Here is a 13590-nt window from a genome sequence, read left to right on the forward strand (position 1 = left end):
TTAATTTCATATGATTTCGTTTATTTTGTTCAGAGAGCAGAGAATGTATATATATGTGACATATATGGGTGGTTGACATGACATGGCCTTTTTTTGGTTCCGAGCGTCAAACAAAATAAATATTAAATTTGTCAAAAATGTATTTTATATTGTTCAGAACATGCTGCTTTATGTGAACATACTGAACATTCATACAATTCATCACTCACTTTTTCACAATTTTCAACCAAACATGAAAAAGCTCATATGGTGTGACTGTCCCAAGCACGTTTCACAAAGTTTAAACTTGAATAAAAATAAGAAAAATAAATGCAACTCTCATCAAAAAAGTACAAAATGATAACACAGGTGTCTATTTGTGAGTCTGCTCTTTTCAAAGACCAGGCATAATATTTTGAGTCAGCTCTGATCAAAAAGATTTTGTCCCAGAAATGGATATCATATGGTGTGACACTATATTATGATATTTAAAACGGACAATTGTTTGGAGACCCTTGAGGAGGAGGGGTCCTTGTTCAACCAGGAAGTACAGAAAACATCTCAGAAGGACATGGAAGGGTTACAAGGTGAGTTGTCTCTTGTCATTTTTTTCAATAAATCAAATCTTTTTGGCACTCCCACTTCAGTACCCTTTCCAGGTGTCTTTTAGTGTGACGCTTTTTACATAAAAATGCCAAAGATAAATGACTTTTTTGTCATTATTACTTTTAAATCTATGTTACCATGTTGCAGTAGGTATGCTGTTAGCATGCTAGCGTATAACCACAAGGCCCAATGTTGTGCTAAGTGCATGAAACCTCATATGGTGTGACACTACATCATATTGTGTGACAGGTTTTGCTTGTCACTTCATATGATCCATTTGTCACACCATATGATATGAACTGTATTTTCCTACACTCAGAATAATTATTAATTTGAGCTAGCAATTTATTCTTGTATTTTATAACTAATAGCTAAGTTTAATGTATGTTTTGTCCTTTTTAACACTTTTTTTCTGTCTATCATCACATGAAAAAAAATGTATACCTACTCCACTCAGGGGAATCCATACTTACCTACTTCAGCTTCAGCTTCAGCTTACAAACTTCAGCTGACATGGCAAGAAAGATATCATTAACTTGTGATATTCAGTTGTTTAACTCATTTACTAGAATGAACTTATGCCCTGTTTTAAATGAATGTTTTAAATGAATGTATTAAAGGTATAATATGTAACATTTCCGCAGTAAAATATCTAAAAACGACTAGACCTATGTTATATATTTTGTTGAGTTGTGTACTTACATTATCCCAAATGTTTCCAACAATGTTCAAACCCAGAGAAATCTGTAATTTTATTCAAGGTAACAGTGCGTTTCATTTGGTCGCCTGTCAATGGCGTCATATCCCCTTTACCCCCTAACTTCCGGGGAAACACGGGAAACACCAGATGATACGTCAGAGTGAGGAAGGAAGTCGGCGAACTAGCTAGCTAGCCACTCTAGCCACTCTGTTGTTTTTTTCATTCTATTGTTTTTATTGCTCACTCGTGATGGATCACGATTATTCATTCCCGTTCGCTGCGCGTTCTGTCGCCGAAGCTGTCCCCGTAAAAAAACTCCCATGATCCCACGCTACTTCATGATGTCATCAAACTACGTCTTTTGTTATTGTTTTTATTGAGAGACCCCTAGCTGCAGAAATTACATACTGTGCATTTAAATGAATGAATTTAATTAATGTTTTAAATGAATGTTTATGAAAGCAGAAATAACCTCACTGTTCAGCAACCTTGTTGATATGACTGATTTACTTACCAGTAGTTATGAGTAATCAATACTTACCTGACATATGAGTGATCAATACTTACCAGTAGTTAATATTCAGCAGACTTAACTGTAAACAATACTTACCAGACAATACTATACAAGTGATACTATTCTTTATTAGTGTGTTCCTCACTAGAAATATGGTTCTTCTCTAGTCCTGTGTCCGATACCCAAGTGCTATACAATGTTTAGTGGCACAATGTTCCACACTTTTGTGTGATTTTTCTTAAACTGTTTTTATTTGAATGTTAAATGCATATAATACATGTTTTTGCATTGACAAATTGTGGTGTCGTGTGGTTCATCCTATGGTGTGACACTATATCATTTGGTGTGACATTCAGAATTGTGACAATAAAAAGGCTTTGTTAGTAATAAATCATAAAAATCTCAGTGGAACACATGGAAAATAGTATCAGCAAGAGTCACAAGTATTTTGTTAGATTTATAACAGGGTTTGTCAGAATTAATCTAAAATATATTGAAAGATTGAGGACAGATGTCTTACTTTGCGCGATGATTAAGAAAAAATAATACAAAATGTAATGAATTTGCACAAGGAAATGCTGGATCTCAAGATAGTAATGATAAAGAATTATTATAAAGTGAGTTACTTAAGAAAAGTATACCCCATTTTCATTTTATATACAATAACTTTCATGTCACACCATATGACAATTTTAGGCACTAATACAACAAATTGGTGAATAAATTCAGATTCCAATACAAAATCTAAAAGACCACATATATTTTTGGAAATCTAAGAGTCAGTACAACACAACTTAATAATTTTCATGCCTAATATTTGAAGTTAAAAAAAAAAACTTTTTTTCAGGCTTATATGTCAACCACCCATATACATTCTCTGCTCTCTGAGAAGATGCCAATTAGAAAATTAACAATTTTGTGAACAATTTAAATCAGGGCTAAATTAATTCCTCCTCTTTAATAATAATACAGTATCAGATATAAGAATTTTGTGGGATGCCATAAAATGACTCATTAGAAATAATTCAATAGTCTAGGTATCTGCACGAAACAGGTCACAGCTTTTGAAGATTAATGAATTATAAACAATGTAATATAACTAATATCTCAAAATTAATGTGCCAGTGATTTATTGATGTTAACATGCTCCATGTAGAATCTACTATAGATTTCACCCCTCCTTCTGACTGGGAGAAGCCCTGAGATCCAAAGGCCACTTGGTGTAATCTGGGCCGGATTATGTATATATAGCATTGGGCGAGTGCCCAGGGGCACCAGCCAATATACCTTGTTGGGGGGGCACCACAGCATTCAAACCATGACTATAGCTTTAAAAGCCAAAATTATCCTTTGATATTAAAAAATAATATGTATAAAGAGAAAGAATCGTGATTGGTGTCCCCCTGCCTCCCCATCACATTTGAACTTGTCCAGTTCAAGCATTTTGTGCGGGCCTGTCACAGGTCTATGAGGAAAAACGAGAAGCCACACAGTTTGAGAGTAGGGATTGCTAGTCTGTTCACATTCAATTTCAGTTCTAATTCCAGTTCAGGGATCTGATATTAACCAGATAAATATAATATGATATTTATCAAGCCTCTCAGAATAGGAGACTAATCAGGGATCATGACCAGGTCCCCCTGTGACAGGCTGCTGCCCTGATACCGATTTCGCCAGTCAGCCTGTCTCTGTTTGATACTGGTGAAAATAAATCGACAACGTAATTATGTAGGCATATATAGCACTCATTAATCAGAAACTTGCCGGGGTGAGACTCTCTTAACAACAGTGTTTGGTAGTGAGCTAGCTAGATAGCTAGCCGGCTAGCTAGTAGACAGCTACCCTCATAGTTGCAGATGTATGAAGAAGCGTATAGCTTAAACCCTTTATCCAGTTTGGTCGTGGGAGTCTTGGAGGTCAACCTGCATATACGATGTACATCGGAAATGCTCATCTTTGACAGCTCCTGAAGACACGGTGAATAAAACGGCATATCCACACGTAGCTGCCACAACAACAAGCTTTCTGTAAAGCGAAACTGAACCAGAAACTAGTAAATCCGTTTTAACAGAATGCGTAAGTAAGTTGGGCATAACCCCTATTGTTTTATTTGTTAATGGAGAGCACTACAATGTTTTATAAAGTGATTAGCACTGTCAATCATAGGCTACAGTATCGCAATACTTCTCCCTAGTGCTGCCTCAAAGCTCCAAGAGCCATTATGAAGTCACAGTGAACATGGAATCATGGCATCAGCTGTCCAGTCTGTAAGAACACACACTCAAAACACACACTCAACGCACTCTCTCAGTCGTACAGAAAATTCATAGAAACTTCTGAAGAAACAACCAAAGATTTGGGATTACCTGCTTTACATACGAACATGGAGAACTGCCCTGACTGCCTCCTCCACCAGGTGAGCACATATGAAGAGTGAAACTGAAGAGTGAACTTTGAGGTTAGCCAGGTAAAATTCATGAGTCCTGTTGATGTGAACAGACTGGTAATCTGACTGTATGTTTGGTCTTGTTAGATGTGAGGATTGACCTGGCTCATCCATTTTGTTCTTACATTTTACTGATATGTGATTGACATGAAAATGATATCATATGATACCAGATCACGATGATATCATATGATACCAGATCATGATCACCAGCATGGTCAGGTTGCAGCCTCAACTTTGGCTACCTATTCAAGATACTAATTAATTATGAATACTTTTGAGGCCTACTGTGGTTCCATCAAAATGGAATTTCAGGTTGACAGGTTGACATATGATATAACCTAAGAGTTAGTTGTTGTCTATATGCATGATTCTCCCTCAGTCATAAAATCCCTGAATACACTTTATCAGAGTGCCATACCTTATAGCACTCATCACTGTGTTCTCAACATGTAAACTGGTCATCTCTCTCCACTTACAATGTAAACATTGAGCCTATCACACTCAATCTCAGGACTATTTCCTTCTGGAGACACGTTTTATCACAACAAACCATGGAAAAGCTCTCAGCTATTTTACACCTTTCAAATGGAATGAACTACAGAGCAATCTGAGGCTAAAATCTCTTATCCCACTATCACAGTTTATATCAGTTATTAAATCAAATATGCAGGATGGATGTGCCCGTATTCAGTAATGTTGCTACTGTATCATTGCTGCACTATTGTTCTTTTACATGTTGATGTCTTTGCTTTTTGGAATCAATCTCGTTTTTTTTTTTTTTTGTTTTTTTTTTTAAATGTATGTCCTTGTGAACAAGGCACACCTGTGAAAGAGTGTGTTTCCATGTATACTGTAAATAAAGGAAAAGAAAGAAAAAAGTAAAATTTTAGCCAGCTCTCCCTCTTTCACGACTCCTGATCTCCATTCATCCCTCTGCTTCACTTCCTGCCTCCCTTCTTCCTCTATCTACCGCTCTCTACCTGTGAATATCTTAAGGCTTTCAGTGGAGAGAGAGAGAGAGAGAGAGAGAGATCCTAAAAAAAACCTATTGGATTTTCTTCTATATGATAGCATCATTTTTTTGGAGAAGACACGTCATGTAGTTTGGCAGTGGAGCTTTCCATAATTAGAATATCAAAATAATATCATGTCCATGTAGATTTTAAAAATCAATCAAGCGTCAAACCACAATTTCAAAATGGTCTTTTTCCAAGCAGTCAAGGCACACATCAAATATCATAATTTCATTACATTATTAATGTTTAATTTAGATGTGTCCCCCATCAGAAAGAGGGCAGGGCTCATAGGCAAGCTAAGGTCTAATAGATGCTTTAGAAAATGTTTTACATTTACGAGACCCAGAGGTGGGGACTCGAGTCACAATTCAAACTCTGACTCGAGTCAGACTCGAGTCAGAGTTTGAATTGCTTGTGACTTGACTTGATGCATGAAGAGAAGACTTGAGACTTGACTTGAGATCTTGTGTTTGTGTAAATGACTTAGATTGAAAGTGATGAGATTTGTTCCACCAGACGACTGAATTTAAATTCTGTTTTCTGAATTTGTATGGAATGATTGAATTTATGAAGTTGAAACTGATTATAGAAATCAAACTATGGTTTTATCCTCTTAAAACAATATTGCATTGAAAAGTCCTAGATATTTAGTTTTCTTTAAGATTAAATTGATACTGGACTCTTGATTTGTTCTGACTTGACTTGGTGTTCTACATTTAGACTTGAGACTTGACATTAATGACATGGACTTGACTTGGACTTGACTTGGTCATTTCCATAAAACAGTAACCAGTTTAATATGGATGTAAGCCAGACATCTTGACCAGGTTTCTCAAAATCAGAGCATGAGATCAGAGCATGAGATCATAACTGGGTTATTCTAACCCAGTTATGATGTTTACATGCGCATCAACCAAAACCTGGTTAAAAAGTGTCCTCTGTGCATGTAAACATAGTCAATTATATATTTACTGATCTCTTAGTGTAACATTGTTTGTGTGAAAATGAATTACACTATCTTCTTCTCTAATACAAACACACACACGCACACAATTTGTGTAAGAACAGGAAAAAGGGCCTAGAGGTAATTACTCCATCTAGGCTTTGGGATCGGTTTCATTTGAATACCCCTCCCTCGGTGCCCCATGGCCCCATGGGTAATGTAAATGTGTGGCATACACTGACAGCAGTGTTAAAGGAAATTGACTTAAAAGGGGAGGGGGAGACACCGCTTTTTGCCTGAGTTTGCACATCTCTCTGATGCAATTAGTCCAGGTTTTACATTTCTCTGTTCCTCTGTGATTAGTGATTTGGCCGTGTTTGTGTTCGTGTGTTCGTGTGTGTGTGTATGTGTGTGTGTGTGTGTGTGTGTGTGTTGGGGGGGATTGGTACAAGGTGAATTTACAATGCCACACTCATGGAGCTGTTCGCAGAAATGTTGCAGGCCATTGTCAGGGAGCTTTTGAATTCCCCTGTGTGTGTGTGTGTGTTTATGTGTGTGTGTGTGTGTGTGTGTGTGAGTGACAGAGAGAGAGAGAGTGTGAGAGAATGGATGAATAACATACAGGAGAGTTGGAGTGAAGCGAGACTGAGGAAACAATAAATACACACACTAGCATACACACACATGTGCGTGCACTCACCCAAACCCAAACACACAGAACACAGAAGAGTGCAAGTGCCTTTTGACTGATCCTCTGGTACATAGTGGAGTCTACGGCCTTGGGGAGAGAGAGAGAGAGAGAGAGGGAGAGAGAGAGAGAGAGAGAGAGAGAGAGAGAGAGAGAGAGAGACTTGTGTGAAGTGTGAAAGAGAGTAGAACATGTTAAAACTAGTTCAGCGCTAGTTCCTTGCTTGCCCGCTGTGAGCGTCTTGGCAAATAATGTAACAAAGGTGACCGGCTATAACTGACTGTAACAAAGCGGAATACACTCACATACAAATGCACACAAAACAGATCGCCACAAGTTTTGAAAAGCAACCTGGAAATATAACAAAATTCTATAATGAAAAATCTAACCAAATCACCAATAAAAGCTCACTACTTCAACTGAACTGACATTACGGCTAACACTTAGTAAGGCCTGCTACGTACATCCTCAATAGGATTAAGGGCACTTACAATGGAGTCCAACAAACAAAATGCAAAACCTATATCAAACAATCTAATGTTGTACAATACTACATGGCTCATCAGGAAACCATAGAACTTGAAATTAATCTTCTAGCTAAATAACCAGGAATCTTGAAATGAGTCTTCTACTAGCTACCAGGGAACTTGAAATGAATCTTCTACTAGCTAGCTACATAACCAGGGAACATGAAATGAATCTTAGCTAGCTAAACCAGGGAACTTGAAATGAATCTTAGCTAGCTAAACCAGGGAACTTGAAATGAATCTTCTACTAGTTAGCTAAATAACCAGGGAACTTGAAATTAATCTTCTACTAGCTAAATAACCAGGGAACTTGAAATTAATATTCCCCTCGCTAACCCCTTCCAGAAGCAATTTTAATTGTAGATATGTGAAATGAAAAAATCAATCTTCCAATGAAACTGAAGTGTAAACTAGCATCAGCAGGAGCATCAACTGGCCTTTAAAGGCACAGGTATGTCACAAGGACCTAATGAAAATACTACAGGCTCTTATAATATCTTACAGTCTCCACATAAAGATCCTTGCCCTTCTGGCAAGCATAAAAAAGGATAATTGTCAGTGAAGAATACCAGTCATTATCCTTTAGGCTGACCTCTCTCCCACTGCTATTACTTTCATCTAGATTGGAGGAGTGTTTTTTTTTTTTCAGTCTGGCTTAATGGCAAATATACAGCCATTTGATCTTTACAACATCCTCTGAGTGGAATCACTTTGATCCCAGTTCTCATGGTGCGTTGAAACATGGTCAACATGTGTTGGATGGTGCACAGAGGGCAGAGCGCAAAAGATAACGGGAAACAGGAGGATTGAATGTTAAATAACACTGCTTCGGCGTGTTTCCTAAAAGTCAGTTTTTCAGAAATTAAATAAATCCATAACCAGACATTTTTTAAATTACACAATGGGTTGCAAATGGGTTTCGTGAGTCCTAGGGTCATGGAAATTACTCAACCATCACCTCCAAAAAGAAAATGATAAATACTGGAACTGGAATGACAACATTTTAGATGTCTGCGGTAAAAAAAAGGCCAACCAACCAAACAGGAAAACAAAAAAAAATCCAGAGTCCAAATCCAGTCACAAGTGTAATCTATTTGCTTCTCATTCCCCCATCCTGCTGTAAATGCTTGCTCATTTCTTTATGGATATGGATAATTAAAAAGAAATGAAACACGCCGTTGGCTGCGTGTAGTGGGGATAGCGATGCAATGGCATGGCATGAATAATAACACCAAGGCAGTCATTACAAGTATGTTTTGACACTCAAAATATACCCACAGAATGAAAATGATGCTCCAACGCAACACAGCCAGCACATGCAGCACTTAAGATATACAGCTATTGTAATTGCACTCTTTCTAAGTGATTGGAAATAAATATTGCTCGTCTTAATCTCACGAGGAAGGTCTTAGACTTCAAGGGGCTAGATCTCTGACTCACCAAGTGGGGATATGAGCTAGGTCTACTCAATCTACAAGATTTATAATGAGCCTCCGCGGTCTACTGGTATTCTCAAGTCTCTTGTCAAGTCAGTAATTAGACCAAAACATACTTATCATAAAGATGCTTCCCAGGTATGAGGAAAATCAAAATGACCACTCATGACTTTATATATCATGCATTTAAACCGAACTACAAAGAGGAAAGCTTGTAATTCCTGTAATTCCCAAGTCAGTCTCAACTCCTGAGGCAAAGTCTTAAGTCAAGTCTCAAGTCTAACCCTAACCCTAAAGAGTCCAATATCAATTTAATATCTTAAAGAAAACTAAATATCTAGGACTTTTCAATGCAATATGGTTTTAACAGGATAAAAACTTGGTAAGAGCATCATGAGTTTGATTTCTATAATCAGTTTCAACTTCAATAAATTCAATCATTCCATACAAATTCAGAAAACAGAATTTAAATTCAGTCGTCTGCTGGAACAAATCTCATCACTCTCAATCTAAGTAATTTACACAAGCACAAGATCTCAAGTCAAGACTTTAGAAACCAAGTCATCAAAGTACAAGTCAGAGTCAAGTCCCAAGTCACCAGAACCCAAGTCAAGTCAAGTCTCAAGTCTTCTCTTCATGCATCAAGTCAAGTCTCAGGCAATTAAAACTGTGACTTGAGTCTGGCTCAAGTCCAAGTCATGTGACTCGAGTCCCCACCTCTACCCTTTGGTATTACTCTTCCAATGCAAACTTGGTTACAACATAAGGAGACTCTTCCTGAGGTGAGATCATACTGAAGTGGGTGCAGTTTAGACTGAAACATTAAAAATCTCCCAAATACTTAGTTATTTTTAATCTTATAGTGCAAATGAAATATCATACATGTTTTTAGTGTTCATAGCATGTATCAACGTATTTTGAAAAACTCCTTGTTTTACCTCTAATTCTTGTTTAATTACACATATTAAATTATACATATACTGGTATAAAATAAAGAATAATCAGGGAGGAATAGCCTATATCTTTGGCTACTGTGCCTCTACTCAAATGTCTCTAAGTTTAGTGAAGACCAGTAGTGTGGAGTGATGGGGAGACACAACAACCTTGCTGTACTGGACAGACTCAGAGGACAGGGAGTCTTAATCCACTCCCAGTCAAACGAAGTCCGCCCCCTTCTCTTCTGAGTTCAATGAGAAAAGCCAGTCAAGTTATTCTCAGTTGAACATGTTTTCTCCACAATTATAGGATATACTATTAAAACATCCAAATAATATTGAAAATTTGGAAATTAACAAGTATTAGTTTTCATTATTCGTGTTTTGCCAAATATCGTATTCAGATTCAGGAATACTAATAATACACTGAATGTTAATGTTGGCATTCTTATCACGTAATTATTCATTAAATTCTTCCCAGTTCACTTATTTATTGACTGTTCAATGTGCTTTTGAAAGGATCCAAACAAAGCATGTGAGAAATCATGAATACGCATGTCCTTATAACTGATACGTACATATTGACATACACCTGCAAGCACACACACACACACACACACACACACACATAAAAACAAAACAAACCTCATAAAGGCAGGACTTACCCTTAGTTGCTCTCGTTCACAGCTCATAAATTGGCCTGTAATCTGCAAGAGAAACAAGAATCAGCTCTTGAATCTGTAATGACACCACCAACTTTAAATGGGCCTTCTTCAGCAGCCATTACAGTAGATGAGCACAACTGTATTAGATTATCCGCAATATTCTAAATCAAGACAGTCAATCTGAAGGGTAAACCGATCTTTAGAAAGACTTTTAATGTCGCAATCTAACAATTAAGGCATGTTACGACACTTCCAGCTCACTAATGGGTCACAGTTTAGGTTTTACAAGCCAGAGGGGGAAAGTAACTGTTTAAAGTCAGACTTGAAGCTTCACTTAGCTGAACCTCTTCACCACCTCCACCTCCACCACACACTAAGAAGAAGAGATTTAATTTACTGACGTCACCTTACAGGATTTCTGGGTAATGAAGTCCTTCAAACCTTCCAAAATTCACCAACTATGGTTGAACCTCTTCACCACCTCCACCCCTACCTCACACTAAAATGAAACCATTTAGTTTACCGATGTCACCTTACAGGATTTATGGGTAATGAAGTCCTTCATACTTTCAAAAATTAAATTAAATTAAAATTAAATCGACTTTGGGAGCAGGCGGATCCAGAAAAGGGAGCACTAGCTCAGTTGGCGAGTGAGACTGGACAGCAGATTCTCAATCCCATACATGAATCTACACCAACATTTAGTTAAAGGATAAGTTTGGAGAATTTGGACCTAAAAAATAATTTGTCTCTTACATACATGTAGTACTTGGACCCACAGAGAATATTGGCTATAATATATGTTGGATATAATTATGTTGGTTGGTTGCTATATCGTTTTCACAGACTGGCTTTTTTGGAGATATTTTGACAAACCCCATTTAGACTGATTGTTAGCAGCAAGAGGAAACGGAGCTCACTGTTTCAACTGACAGCTGACTCTGGAGCCAATATTCTCTGTGGGTCCAAGTACTACAGGTATGTAAGAGACAAATTATATACAGGTCCAAAATCACCAAACTTATCCTTTAAGGTATCATAGAAATTGCAGTGCTTCTCAGTCAATTGGCTGTATTGTATTTCTTTGGCTCCACTTTAAAATCCAAGAGCTCGTCGCTGCCTCAGCCTGCCTATTGAAACTCTCCACTGTTGTCATATAGCACCGACACTCAAAGCTGAGGTCTTTAGCTCACTGGCAGAAGTGGCTATTGGTTGATTTTTGTGTGTTTTTGTATTTATAGAAGATTTTGGATGAATTGTTTTAGTGCCGGTTTTACTAATAAATCTTTGTGCCCAGTACTGCAAGTGTTGATGAAATTTCCTCTTTCCTAATGATTCAATCCCACCGGGGCAATGCGACACCCCATAATGCACTGCTGTCAGCCAGCTACTCGCTCCCCAGTCATAATCTCACACTCCAAAATGGCTCACATCCACTTTAACGCCATTAACACTTCCGCTAACCCCCTTCATCTCCACACCCAGCCAGCTTCTCTCTTTTGTTTGTCATTGCTCTTTCCCTCGCTCTTCCTCTCTTTCTTGTTCCCCTCATCGCTCGTCTTTTGCCTATTAGGGTTCTGCGGTGATTTCTATTGGTCCAGCCTTGATTTGCGAGAGAGGGAAAAACCCTGTGAGGATTACGAAGGGAGAGATAATGGGAGAGAAAAGGACAGAGGGGAAAATTGGTCTGATTGTGTGTTGATGCCTTTCTGTATGTTCCCCCGTGAGGGATGTTTCTTGCATCACATTAAGGCCGACCAACACTGCACTAATGCTAAACCAGGGACGAGCCTCATTTGTGTGGAGTAAAGAAAGAGAGAGAGAGAGAGAGCTCTGGTAGTTTTTATGTTTGGAGTGCATGTTTGCTCATTTCTATCAATAAAATGAAACTGAATTGAAGAAGGGAGGGAAATGATACTCATCTAATTGCATACACCAGCATCTGCAGTCAAAAACAGAAGCTTTCTTTTACAGATTTGCAGACATAAACACATGCAAGCGCATTCATGTCAACATACAGTCTGGGTGCACTCTTTCAGGCTATAACATTGACATAATAATTGATAATTATTATAATTGCTGTTACAAATTATAGTTGAAACAAGACCAGCTGTAAATTTAACCTTAGCTGGAGGGGAAGGGGAATCTACCAGGTTTGGGAGTTGTTTCTCTGTAGTTTTTTCCTCCATTGAACCTCTGTAGACCCAGCATTTTGACACTGAATAGATGTTGATAGGACAACCTGCACCAAAACCTGTGTAGCACCAAAATGAAAGTCAAGACGACTTCTGTAGTCGTCCATTGCTGATACCTGCATCATTTCGCAAAATCGAAAAAAATGAAAAAAAAAAGGGATCCGGATAGACTCCGAAAGCCCCGAACTGACGGCAACACTTTAGAGGAGGTACCAATGAAAGCAGGAGTCAAAATTCTGGAATATTGGTTTCTTGTAATCTGCCGTGCCAAGACCTTCTGTAAAACACTTCTGTAAAATTTCCTTCTCAATTTATATGAGAACAAAGCCCTCACATTTACAAATGGAGCATGCACAATGTTGCGACACTCTGATCAAGTGAATTAGTCTCAAAATTACGAAGAATGACATGATTGTTCGGCGGTGTCTTCATTTCTTGTGGTAGATTATAATTTACAGAGTAACTAAACCCCAAACCCAAATATGTGTAAACCCTGACATCAAATGGTAAAAAGCATGCCACTGAAATTGTCATTTGCCATTGGCTGATCTTTGGTGCCAGGTGATGTCACCTTAAAAACCCTCCTCCGTACTCAGCTCTCCATTCAATGCTAATGATTTTCTAACATTCTTTACTCACAAAATTGACTGTATTAGAGATGAGATTATCAGTTCACTACCTACTGAGGGTTCTGATCAGTCTCTTGATCAAGCATCTGGTGCCATGGAGACTACCAGTGTACTCTCGCAGTTTGAGACAGTCTCCCTAGATACCTTTTCTAAAATAGTACTTTCCTCTAAATCCACAACCAGCCTATCTGACCCTCTACCTGCCAAACTGGTTAAGGAACTCCTTCCGATATTAGGCCCCCCTTTGCTCAATATCATTAATGCCTCCTTCTCTGGCGTTGTGCCCTCCGCCTTCAAATCAGCCGTGA

This window comes from Centroberyx gerrardi, chromosome 7 (genome assembly GCF_048128805.1).
Source record: "Centroberyx gerrardi isolate f3 chromosome 7, fCenGer3.hap1.cur.20231027, whole genome shotgun sequence".
NCBI lineage: Eukaryota > Metazoa > Chordata > Actinopteri > Beryciformes > Berycidae > Centroberyx > Centroberyx gerrardi.